Source organism: Chamaea fasciata, unplaced genomic scaffold, assembly GCF_029207755.1.
Source record: "Chamaea fasciata isolate MVZ Bird 193981 ecotype frontalis unplaced genomic scaffold, bChaFas1.0.hap1 SCAF_671, whole genome shotgun sequence".
In the NCBI taxonomy this organism is placed as follows: Eukaryota; Metazoa; Chordata; class Aves; order Passeriformes; family Sylviidae; genus Chamaea; species Chamaea fasciata.
Genome location: NW_027094756.1, coordinates 22,794 through 35,139, shown reverse-complemented (window position 1 = coordinate 35,139; position 12,346 = coordinate 22,794). Strand labels below are relative to the sequence as shown.

General features: G+C 52.0%; 3 long non-coding RNA genes across 5 annotated transcripts; all 3 read left to right on the top strand.

Annotated features, from left to right (window-relative positions):
* The first annotated feature begins 1,539 nt into the window (after positions 1 to 1,539).
* On the top strand, positions 1,540 to 1,941 carry LOC136305814 (uncharacterized). The gene is made up of 3 exons (XR_010725434.1): positions 1,540 to 1,617; positions 1,696 to 1,775; positions 1,853 to 1,941. It is a non-coding gene; the product is annotated as an uncharacterized lncRNA (long non-coding RNA).
* A 2,230-nt stretch (positions 1,942 to 4,171) lies between these two features.
* Positions 4,172 to 7,659, top strand: LOC136305813 (uncharacterized). 2 transcript variants are annotated; one of them, XR_010725433.1, is made up of 4 exons: positions 4,175 to 4,612; positions 5,776 to 5,998; positions 6,160 to 6,225; positions 7,290 to 7,659. It is a non-coding gene; the product is annotated as an uncharacterized lncRNA (long non-coding RNA). The 2 variants fall into 2 exon arrangements; XR_010725432.1 differs by lacking the exon at positions 7,290 to 7,659 and having other exon boundaries at positions 4,172 to 4,612; positions 6,160 to 6,750.
* A 2,301-nt stretch (positions 7,660 to 9,960) lies between these two features.
* On the top strand, positions 9,961 to 11,200 carry LOC136305815 (uncharacterized). Of its 2 annotated transcripts, none has more exons than XR_010725436.1 (3): positions 9,961 to 10,257; positions 10,392 to 10,543; positions 11,114 to 11,200. It is a non-coding gene; the product is annotated as an uncharacterized lncRNA (long non-coding RNA). The 2 variants fall into 2 exon arrangements; XR_010725435.1 differs by lacking the exon at positions 11,114 to 11,200 and adding an exon at positions 10,658 to 10,737.
* The last annotated feature ends 1,146 nt before the right edge of the window (positions 11,201 to 12,346 follow it).

Here is a 12,346-nt window from a genome sequence, read left to right as displayed (position 1 = left end):
TTCTTTGTCTTTATTTTTAGGTGGTAAAGCCGGATCTCAGCAGTCAAGCTGACGTGGGCGAGGTGAGCAGTGATGGGTGGACAGAAGCAGTTGCTATTGTTCAAGCCTCACTCGCTGGTGCAACTCTAAGCCTCCGTTATTGTGTGTTTTAGGGAGTCCACTCGCAGGAGGCCGAGCTCCCCTCTCACCAACCGGACGACAGACCCGGGTCACCTCACCCGTGAGCCCTCCGGGAGCATTCCAGGAGTCTGTGATGGAGCCTTGATCTTCTCCTTGTGAAGGCCCCATCCAGGTAGGCTTGGATAACGGGCGAGGAGTTGAGGTGAGTCAGGGAGGAGAAGGAGGGATGGTCCCCTCAAGTTCCAGCGCTGCCACGTCACCTTGTCTGCTCTTTACCCAGGCAGACCCTGCGACGCCGGCGTTGGCCTCTGAGCGCAGCTGAAGCACGGGGCCGAGGACACAGGCAAGCTTAGGAGACAGTGAGTAGCAGAATTGTCGGGTTTTGGGTGATGGGCTGCCAAGATTATGCTTTGATGTTTGGTTTTCTTTATTGTAGCTGTGTACGAGACAACAGCCCAGCAACAGCAGGAATTTCCCCGAGGAGGGAGAGGCGGCCTTCTTTGCACCTGGCAGGGATTTGCCTCCCTGGATGCCTGAGAGATAAGTGGAGGGTGATGAAAGCAGGATGCCAGGGCAGGGATCACCGGGAGGGGTTTTTTAAGTCAGATTTGGAGTTGGGGGCACCAAGATGTGACCCCTTAGGCTACGTTAAGGGAAAGTCTCATTTTTCATCTCAGTGCTGAGGTGTGCAGGGCAGAGCAGTCCTGGTGTGTGTTGTGTCACTTGTCGGTTGTGCACTCTGTGTCTGTTTGGTGTCTTGTCTTTTCCTTTTGTCCTTTCAGGGGCCTATCAAAACCCCTGGCATCAGTCTTAGCATTTCTGATCTCTGTGCTCCTCAGCCAGGTGCCTTTGTCTCAGCTGCTCGGACACTCATCAGAATCCATCTCTCTTCACAAGCATCCAGTCCGATGCCTTTTCAGGTCTTGTTCTGAGCTGTACTGACAGCCGTGCACCGCCCTGATCCATTCCGGCGGGTTAGGTCTTGTGAGAATGCAAAGACAGGTTGAGGATTCTGACCGTAGGATTCTCGGGCATCCATCTCTGCGTCTCTTGGGATAAGTCATCCCGATGGCATCTTGTTCCTGCAGGGTTCTCTGAGCCTGGCCAGCTCACCTTCCATCTTACCTAGGTCATCTCATTCCGAGTTCTCTGGACCCTCAGGGTCATTCTTCTTGCCCAGAGTTTTCTGTCCCTGTTGTGTCCCCTCGTTTGTCCTGTGCTGTGTCACGGGTGTTGGTGTGTGTTTGGCCCGGAGCTGCTCTGCCTTGATGCTCAGTCTGGGTGTAGGGGTAATAGGATAATAGTGCTGGGGGCTTGAAATTTGTGATGTGGAGTGTAGCAGGGCTGTCGAGGGTATTCCTAGATTTCCACAAGATATGTGGAGCTGTCAAGGTATCCTGCTGCACTCTGACTGTTGTTCTGACTTTCTTTCAGATGCAGGTGGATGAAATCTGTGGCAGAGCCCCCCATCCTGGGTGAGGGGGCTCCCCTGAGAAGGTCGGTCACTGTTTTGATTTGCAGGGGAGGTGTAAATGGTGGCCGTGTTACAGCTCTGTTCTTTGTCTTTATTTTTAGACCAGACCCTGCGACACCGGCGTTGGCCTCTGAGCGCAGCTGAAGCACAGGGCCGAGGACACAGGCAAGCTTAGGAGACTGTGAGTAGCAGAATTGCTGGTTTCTGGCTGATGTGCTGCTAAGAGCACAGGGTCACGTTTAGTTCTCTTTATTGTAGCTGACGAGGAGACACCAGCCTGGTCACAGCACGAATTTCCCCGAGGGAGAGGCAGCCTTCTTTGGGACCCGGCGTGGATGCACCTCCCCAGACATCTGAGAGATAAGTGGAGAGCTCAGAGCCGTAGAGGGCATGAAAGAAGACTGTGGGGTCACGAGCAAGGTTTTTTGAGTCAGGTTTGAAGACAGGGATGTCTAAGCTGTGACCCCTTAGGTTTCATCCAGGGAGAGTCTCATTCTGGATCACAGTGCCGAGGTGTGCAGGGCAGAGCAGTCCTGGTGTGTGTTGTGTCTGTTGTGCACTCTGTGTCTTGGGTGTCTTGTGTGTGCTGTCTTTTCCCTTAGCCCTTCAGGGGCCTGTCAAAACCTCTGGCATCAGTCTTAGCATTTCTGATCTCTGTGCTCCTCAGCCAGGTGCCTTTGTCTCAGCTGCTCAGACACTCATCAGAATCCATCTCTCTTCACAAGCATCCAGTCCGATGCCTTTTCAGGTCTTGTTCTGAGCTGTATTGACAGCCGTGCACCGCCCTGATCCATTCGGCGGGTTAGGTCTTGTGAGAATGCAAAGACAGGTCGAGGATTCTGACCGTAGGGTTCTCGGGCATCCATCTCTGCATTTCTTGGGATAAGTCATCCCGATGGCATCTTGTTCCTGCAGGGTTCTCTGAGCCTGGCCAGCTCACCTTCCATCTTACCTCGGTCATCTCATTCCGAGTTCTCTGGACCCTCAGGGTCATTCTTCTTGCCCAGAGTTTTCTGTCCCTGTTGTGTCCCCTCGTTTGTCCTGTGCTGTGTCACGGGTGTTGGTGTGTGTTTGGCCGGGAGCTGCTCTGCCTTGCTGCTCAGTCTGGGTGTAGGGGTACGAGGGTAATAGTGCCGGGGGCATGAAATTTGTGATGTGGGGTGTAGTTAGACTGTAGAGGGTATTCCTAGATTGCCACAAGATGTGTGGAGCTGTCAAGGTATCCTGCAGCACTCTGACTTTTGTCCAAACTTTCTTTCAGATGCAGAGGGATGAAATCTGTGGCAGAGCCCCCATCCTGGGTGAGAGGGCTCCCCTGAGAAGGTCAGTCACTGTTTTGATTTGCAGGGGAGGTGTAAATGGTAGCCGTGTTACAACTCTGTTCTTTGTCTTTATTTTTAGGTGGTAAAGCCGGATCTCAGCAGTCAAGCTGACGTGGGCGAGGTGAGCAGTGATGGGTGGACAGAAGCAGTTGCTATTGTTCAAGCCTCACTCGCTGGTGCAACTCTAAGCCTCCGTTATTGTGTGTTTTAGGGAGTCCACTCGCAGGAGGCCGAGCTCCCCTCTCACCAACCGGACGACAGACCCGGGTCACCTCACCCGTGAGCCCTCCGGGAGCATTCCAGGAGTCTGTGATGGAGCCTTGATCTTCTCCTTGTGAAGGCCCCATCCAGGTAGGCTTGGATAACGGGCGAGGAGTTGAGGTGAGTCAGGGAGGAGAAGGAGGGATGGTCCCCTCAAGTTCCAGCGCTGCCACGTCACCTTGTCTGCTCTTTACCCAGGCAGACCCTGCGACGCCGGCGTTGGCCTCTGAGCGCGGCTGAAGCACGGGGCCGAGGACACGGGCAAGCTTAGGAGACAGTGAGTAGCAGAATTGTCGGGTTTTGGGTGATGGGCTGCCAAGATTATGCTTTGATGTTTGGTTTTCTTTATTGTAGCTGTGTAGGAGACAACAGCCCAGCAACAGCAGGAATTTCCCTGAGGGAGAGGCGGCCTTCTTTGCCACCCAGCGTGGATTCACCTCCCTAGACGTCCGAGAGATAAGTGGAGGGCTCGGAGCCAGGGAGGGCTTGAAAGCGGGGTGTGGGATCAGGGGCCACCGGGAGGGATTTTTTGAGTCATTTTTGGTGACAGGGATGTCCAAGATGTGACCGCTTAGGCTACAGAAAGTCTCATTCTGGATCAGAGTGCCGAGGTGTGCCGGGCAGAGCAGTGCTGGTGTGTGTTGTGTCACTTGTCTGTTGTGCACTCTGTCTGTTTGGTGTCTTGTCTTTTCCTTTTGTCCTTTGAGGGGCCTATCAAAACCCCTGGCATCAGTCTTAGCATTTCTGATCTCTGTGCTCCTCAGCCAGGTGCCTTTGTCTCAGCTGCTCGGACACTCATCAGAATCCATCTCTCTTCACAAGCATCCAGTCCGATGCCTTTTCAGGTCTTGTTCTGAGCTGTATTGACAGCCGTGCACCGCCCTGATCCATTCCGGCGGGTTAGGTCTTGTGAGAATGCAGACAGGTCGAGGATTCTGACCATAGGATTCTCGGGCATCCATCTCTGCATTTCTTGGGATAAGTCATCCCGATGGCATCTTGTTCCTGCAGGGTTCTCTGAGCCTGGCCAGCTCACCTTCCATCTTACCTCGGTCATCTCATTCCGAGTTCTCTGGACCCTCAGGGTCATTCTTCTTGCCAGAGTTTTCTGTCCCTGTTGTGTCCCCTCGTTTGTCCTGTGCTGTGTCACGGGTGTTGGTGTGTGTTTGGCCGGGAGCTGCTCTGCCTTGCTGCTCAGTCTGGGTGTGGGGGTAATAGGGTAATAGTGCTGGGGGCTTGAAATTTGTGATGTGGGGTGTAGTTAGACTGTAGAGGGTATTCCTAGATTGCCACAAGATGTGTGGAGCTGTCAAGGTATCCTGCAGCACTCTGACTTTTGTCCCAACTTTCTTTCAGATGCAGAGGGATGAAATCCGTGGCAGAGCCCCCCATCCTGGGTGAGGGGCTCCCCTGAGAAGATCGATCGCTATTCAAGGTGAGAGTCACATATTTCACATTTTTTGGCACTCCAGTGCAGGCCACCTGCATTTACAGCTTGAAACAGGTGAGTCCCTTGGTAACCCCTGGGCAGCAGCTGGAGCCTGCTCCGGGCTGGGCTGAGGGAGCAAACACTTGTGGCTGACACAGCTCCACACTGGGGGTACTTGGGAAAACACCTGCCTTGTCCTGGATTGTTTTTTTTTTTGAGCTTTTGACAAGGTTTTAGTCATCACCTTGGTAAAAATAAATGGTAAGGACTGAAAACATGAGAGGCTGGCAGGTTATATGCACGAAAGACAACTTTTTTTTTCCTGAATATTTGTGCAACCTATATCTTAATTTTGAGACTCTTTTTTGGTCAACTTTATTGTAAAACCCCCTTATTTTCAAGTTAGCTGCTTCAATAATGAATTTGTTTTACAAATAGCCGCTAATGTCCGAAGGTTAAAGCACTAACACCAACATCCCACCTCTTTTATTTTTGCAGCAAAATTTTATCTTTACTAAACTTGAAACTTGATGTTTTTGCAGGTAGTAAGTTAAAGAAGGTGTTTATCTGCCCATCACTGATAGTCAGGGTCATGAAGAAATTGCTCTAGTGTTCTAAAATAAATGCAGATTTTTAGGCCTCTCCCATTCTCTCTGACTAGCAGCATGTGAATTGATTTTTGATCTCCTTTCTGTTGGTGTCTGTGGGTTTTAAGCTGCATGGAGAAGGTGTCTGTGGACATGGCACCCAGGGAATGGTGCTGGGAAGGGCAGGATGGAAAGGAGCTGCTCAGGAATCCAGAGCAGCAGTGGAGTGGGAGCTGGTGCTGCTGCCTCAGTCACACCCTCCTGGACAGTCTGTGCAGTGATAATATTCCTACTTTCCTTCCTGAACCTGGGGTTGGAGGAGAACATGAGTCTTGGCATTGTTGGAAAGGGGAACTCCAGGGAAAAACTGCTGTTTGTGTCCTCAGAGAGCAGTGGGAAGAGCCTGGGAGAAATCCTGGCTGGCTGAGGGATCCTTGTGTCCCCTCAGGAATAAATCCCTGCGTCTCCTCAGACCTGCTGGTTTGCAGTAGAGTTTGGGCACCTTTCGCTGCAGCTGTGGTTCTTAATAACTGGAAGTCCATGGATTGCTGGGCGATTCCCATAAGTTCTCCTATTTTGTAGGAGCTGCACGGTGAGGTCAGCATTCTGATGGAGGCCCTGGCACAGCTGCCAAGGGCAAGGAACGTGGAGCATCCCGGGGCTTCTCCCACCCGAGTTTCTCCCGGAGCGTGCTGCGTGTCATGCCGGATGTTTAACCCGGGTTTGGGGTGTTCTCCTGCAGTCCCAGCTCTGACTGCTGCCCCCGAGCCCCGGCCTTGCTCTGTCCCAGCACTGAACCTGGCAGGTGGGTGTGCTTTTCCAGCCCTTGAATCCCACGGGCAATCCCAGATTCCCGGAGCTCCCCGAGGCACAGCCTGGCCTCCCTCCCTGGGAGCTGCATTTCAGTCTGCCTGGACCAAGGCCATCCTGTTTGAGACTTTATTCCTGTTGCTTTTCCTCTTGCAGGTTGTGGGCAAAAAGGAGAGAGCCAGTAGGAAGTGAAGCCACTGGAAGGCCTTATCCCAGTCCAAGGTTGGATAGGAGTAACTGGACCTGTTGAATTCCCACTTCCCTTTAAATTAGAGCAGAGGAAGCAGATTTTAAATCATCATTCCATGAACTTTCACCAACTTCATGACTCTTGCAAAAGTTTTCAATGTTAGAAATTCCTGAGCTTGTTTTCCAGGCAAGCTTGGATTTAGATGTTATTCCTTCCTTTTATTTGAAGGAATAACTCTGATTTTCTCTCTGATTTTAGTAAGGGAATATTTATTTATTCCAATTTTCCATCCTAATTGGAATTTTTGCACCTTGTAGAGCACATTTCCAAGGAAATTTACCCAATTAATGTTGGTAAATCAGGAATTGTCCAGCACCATCTCCACAAAATTCTGTGAATTCCCAAGAAAACGTTGAAGTATTTCTTTGCCATGATTCATCTCTTTGTAAAGTTCAATTTACTGCATTTTTAATTACATAAATGCCATTAAAACCTGAATCCAGGCCTAGCTGCTGTTCCTTGGACACAGGGGGCTGGTTCTTTCCTACCTTGGCACATTTGGGTGTTTGTCCAAAATGAGCTTCCCACTAAAATAGAATTTGTTTCCAAGCAAAAGTGGGAATTGTCTAGAAAACCTTCTGTTCTGGGGGGCACTGGGTTTGTTTCCCTTATTGCTGCATAATTGAGGAAAGCCATGGTGCTTTTTTAGGCAGTGGCAGGAGGTGAAAGCTGCATTTATTTAATTTTGTATTTTATTTCTTGTTATTTTTGTATTTTTATGCTCTTTTGTTGTGGTTTCTCATGTTGCGTTTTGTGGTTTTTCAAACCTTTTTCTTCCGTTTTTTAATTTTTATATTTCTTTCTTTAGCTATTTATTTACTTGTTAAAACTACTTTTAGTTTTTTATTTTAATTTTTTGTTTAAATTTTTTTCCACTTTTTTGTTACTTTGAAATTTTTTTCTTTTGGTGTTTTAATTTTATTTATTATTTTCTGTCGTTTTGGTTTATTTTTTCATGTTTTCTTTGTTCCTTTTTTTTTTTCCCCATACTCTTTCTTCCCCCGGGCGCCTGGGGGTTTGGCTGTTGGCAAGAAAGATGAGAAATGACCTCCGTGCCCGCTGGACGTCGGGATGTCATAGAGAGCGCAGTTGGCAAAAGCTCTGTATTTTCTGCTCCATAAAACTCCTGAAGGGAGAAAGCTGTGACCACCGTGGTGCCGTTTTTTCCTTCCCAGCCCCGACCAGGTCTCCTCCTACCCGTGCACAGTGTTACCAGCAGCAGCCTGCTGTCCAGGCTGTCGAGGCGTATTTCAGAGGGGGCAATAAAAACAAAGTAGACGTTTTATTTTGAACTCTCCGACCCTGCTTGTTTATTAGCAAAGAACTCCAAAACAAAGCGAACAAAAAAAGAAAACCCACAAACTAAACTCCCCCGCAACCCACCAAAAAAAAACCATAGAGAAAGAGAAAACATGCCCATATTATTTGAATAAAGATTAAAACTTTACCCCTTAGAAAACCAGGCTCATTTAATTCAAATTAATTGTGTTTCTGATGTGTTAGGTTAATGAATTCATCTAGTGTAAAATATCGTTTAAAATATAAACAAACGAATTAAAAAATAATGAAAAAGAAAAATAACAAAAAGTATAGGATATGAAAAATAATATAAATAATAAATACACAATATATTATTACATACTACACGTTTTATAAGTATATATAATATACATAATATAAACATCTATAATGTACATAATCATGATATTTCAATGAAATGTATTATTATTTATAACATTACATAATAAATAATAAATTATTTTATATATAACTTTCTATACTTAATATATATAATAAATATAATAGTATAATAAACATAATACATGATGTATAATGTACATAATATAAAAGCTGAATTGTAATGATTACTGTAAATATCAGAATCACAAAGATAAAAAATATTGAAATAGAGCCTGAACGAAAGGCTTTTTTGTTTCGGTCTGGTTGCTGGCAGGGTTCTCGCAGGTGTGCTCGGGGGTCTTTTGGGCCATTTATTCCGGAGGCTGTTCGGAAGGGCATTTCTGGGCACGTTCGTTTATGGCTCCGCTCCGCGCCGCCGCGCGGCAGTGCTGCCACCCTGTGGGCAGAGAGCAGTAGTGCAGCTTCCCCCCCGCCCGGCCCGCCCGATCTGTGCGGCAATGCTGCCACCGTGTGGGCAAACAGCGGTAGTGCAGCTGTCCCTCCCGCCCGTCCCGCCTGATCTGTGCGGCAATGCTGCCATCGTGTGGGCAAAGAGCGGTAGTGCAGCTGTCCCTCCCGCCCGTCCCGCCGGAGCCGTGCGGCAGTGCTGCCACCCTGTGGGCAAAGAGCGGTAGTGCAGCTGTCCCCCATGACCGTCCCGCCGGAGCCGTGCGGCAGTGCTGCCACCCTGTGGGCAAAGAGCGGTAGTGCAGCTGTCCCCCCCCGCCCGTCCCCGACGCGCGTGGCAGCCCCGCATTGTGAGCTCGGGGGCGGCGCTGCCGCCCGCCCGCCCGCAGCTCGGGGCCGAAAGGGAGGGAAAAAGGCAAGGAGCCCGGGCGCGTGGCAGCCGGCTGCCTGCGCGCGCCACCCGGACCCCGGAGCCGTCCGGGCGCGATTTTCCGCGGCGTCTGCGGGTGTGCGGACACGGGATGGGGGCGCAGCGGCGCCGCGGGCGGCAGTCCATTGAGTCAGGCGCTTGTGTGAGCGGCCGAGGGGGCATTTTAGTGGGTTCCACTACCAAGATGGCGGCGAGACGCGAGGCGCCTGACCTTCTAAAAAGGGCGGCCAAAAGGGCGGGAAAAATAAGGACCCTATAGGTGTTTATGCAGCTGCCTGCACAAAACCCCGACTACGGCGCCGCCCGGGGGCAATTTTCCGCGGCGTTTCCAGGTGTGGGGACACGGGCCGTGTGCTCAGTCGCGCCGCGTCCGCGTTCAGATTCGTTGATTTAGTCAGGCGTCTGCGTAAACACCTGGCGGAGGCCTATGCCGAGCCGCAAAGAACATGGCGGCCGGGACGGAAGTGGCCTCAGGAGCAACCAAGATGGCGGCAAGGGAAAGCGGAAGTCACACGTCGCCCCTCACAAAATGGCGCCGAAGCGCGAGGCGCCCGACCTTCCAAAAAAGGCGGCCAAAAGGGCGGGAAAAAATAAGGACCCTATAGGCATTTAGCCAGACGCCTGCACAAAAACCCCGACTACGGCGCTGCCCGGGCGCAATTTTCCGCGGCGTTTCCAGGTGTGCCGACACGGGCCGTGTGCTCAGTCGCGACGCGCTTGCGTTCGGATTCGTGGATTTAGTCAGGCGTCTGTGTAAACACCTGGCGGAGGCCTATGCCGAGCCACAAAGAACATGGCGGCCGGGACGGAAGTGGCCTCAGGAGCAACCAAGATGGCGGCAAGGAAAAGCGGAAGTCACGCGTCGCCCCTCACAAAATGGCGCCGAGGCGCGAGGCGCCCGACCTTCCAAAAAGGGCGGCCAAAAGGGCGGGAAAAAATAAGGACCCTGTAGGCGTTTACGCAGATGCCTGCACAAAAACCCCGACTACAGCGCCGCCCGGGCGCAATTTTCCGCGGCGTTTCCAGGTGTGCAGACACCGGCCATGTGCTCATCCGCGCCGCCTCCGGGTTCGGATTCGTGGATTTAGTCAGGCGTCTGTGTAAACACCTGCCGGGGGCCTTAGCGGTGCCGCAAAAAAGATGCCGGCGGGACCGGAAGTGGCCTCAGACGCAACCATGATGGCGGCAAGGAAGGGCGGAATGCTCGTGGGGCTCGTCGCGGCCGAAAATCACCGAGTGCAGCTCACACCCTGCAATGGCAAAAGCTGTTTTATTAAAACTCAGCCGAGAATTTTCCTCTTATTTCCAGGTCACAGGATATACTGAGGCTGAGAGGGATCCTAAAATCTGACTCTCAAGCAGACGGACCGTTTGAGAATCGAACTCAGCACCTTGGCATTACCCGGACTCTGCTCCAAGCAGCTGAACCAATCTCTGCATTATGGGGATGGACCTCCATAGGATGGCAACGCTTGGCCCCACTAAGGTAAGTGCAGTGCCGCCTTCTCTGCCAAAGCTGCTTCACACAGCAGCCCCTGGAATGGCTCGAGGGCAGAACTGGCTGGCAGGTCACGACAGCACAAAGCTCTTCCAGTGACGCTGATTTCCTGTCCTTTCCAGGATTTACTCAACAGCTGCCGTAAAAGTACTTACACAAAGTCTCTTTCTGGGCGGAAAGGAGCAGGACAAGTCCTGAGGCTTCCCTTCTTCCACGGCCAAAGTTCTGGAGAGAGGCAGGGCCGGTCCCACCCGCACAGGGGCGTTTCCTGCAGGTGAGTGTTGCCGGGCCAAACTGATGGCAGCTGCTGAGGCCGGGGCTGCTTTTCTGGCCGGAGGCCTCGGTGCCCCCCCGTGCCGCCTGCAGTGTCCCTCGGTGTTTCCTGCAGGTGTCCCGGGTGCCCGGAGGCGCAGGGAGGAAGGAGGCCGGCAGCCCCAGCGGGGCCAGCAGCCCTGGGATGATGTGCAGGGAGGAGCTGTGCCTGCGGGGCCCCGCCCGTGGCAGCGGCGGCCAAACGCAGGGCCCGGGGCCGGGCTCGGGGCTGGCACGGACACGGCCCCGGGGCTGCCGCGGCTCCTCGGCCAGGGGCTGCTCCCACCGGGCACGGGGAGATGCTGCAGCCCGGACAGAGGCACCCACAGCCCAAGAGCTCCCCAGGGAACAGCTGGCATTGCCCGGGAACGGCGGCTCGGGCTGTCTGCAGAGGGGCTCAGACAGCAATTCCCACCTCCCGGAGCTCCCACACAGTTGCCAGGGATGTCCTGGCCACCCCAAATCCCCTCCCTTTCAGCCTGAGGACATCACCCATCGGCAGCATTAAAGCCAAGGTGCTCCTCCCTCACAGAAATTAAATCCAGAGCAACGGCCCTCGGAGATGCCTCAAAATCAAAGGTTTGAGTGGGATGGAGTTTCGTTTGGATGAAGTCTGGACTTTTCCAGGGAGCCAGCCGGAGTGCAGAAGTGATGGAAAGCTTTTGCAGGTGGGTCCCACTGGAGGTGTGCTGAAGGCAGGGATGGGCATCCCTTGCCTGAGGGAAAGGCACTTGCAGAGGCCGCTGCTGGGGCTCGGAAAGGAGCTGAGCTCCTGCAGGGAGCTGTGTCCTCCCGAGGGCACAGGGGCTGCCTCAGCACAGGCCGGCCAGTGCCTTCTCCTGCTCTGAAACATCACCTGGAGCCCGAGCTCAGGGGGTGGCTGAATTCCAGGGAAATCTGACAGGTGACCCCCAGGGGATGAGGGTTAGAATTAACCAAATCTATGGAATAGAAACCTATCCTGTCCCCATCCTGCTGAGCTTCCTTGGAAGCTCTGCTGGTTCCTGACACATCTGGCATTCAAGCAGCAGCTCTGCGTGGGAATATCCATGCTCCGTGAGGCACTGTGAGGTTATTGCAGCAGGAACTGAGCAGGGAATTCGGGGCCGTGGGTATAATTCATCTAAACTAGCAAAGGTGACAGTGAACCCCAAATCTGGGCACCACACAGAGAACAATCTTTGTGCTGCCCTGTCAGCTCAAGCCCCTGGGCTGGGAAGTTTTGGGAGTCAAACATATGGAATGATAAAAGTCACAGCAACTGGTGTCACCCCGAGGGACAGTCCAAGTCCCAGACAATTCCTCTGCAGTCCCCTGGGGGGGAAAACACCCTCTGTCTGCCAGGAGCCCTGACTCTGTTTCTCCTATCAGCTGTGTTGGGCTTTAAGAACTTGAAATAACTTTGAAGCCAAAGAAATCACCTTTTCCTTCTGGTTTGATTGTGTTTTTTTGTTGTTTTTTTTTTTTTTTTTTCTTTCAGATGCTGGACTTGCTTCTGTGGATGTGTGCTGAGCTCTGGCTGCAGGGGACTGTCAGGCCTGAATGGCTGTGAGTTTGTGTTCTTCTCGCTGGGGAAGCAGAAATAATTATTAATTAGATTGCAGAAATGTTTTCAGAAACCTTTCCCCTTTCCTGCCCTTTGCTGGTGGATCTTCTCTTTCTGCCTTTGACTTTACAAAGCTGTTCCCTGATGTCAGTTCCCCTGCCTGAATTCCTTGCAGCTCCTAGCTGGGAAAAACTGGGATGATGTCCTAGGGATGTTCTT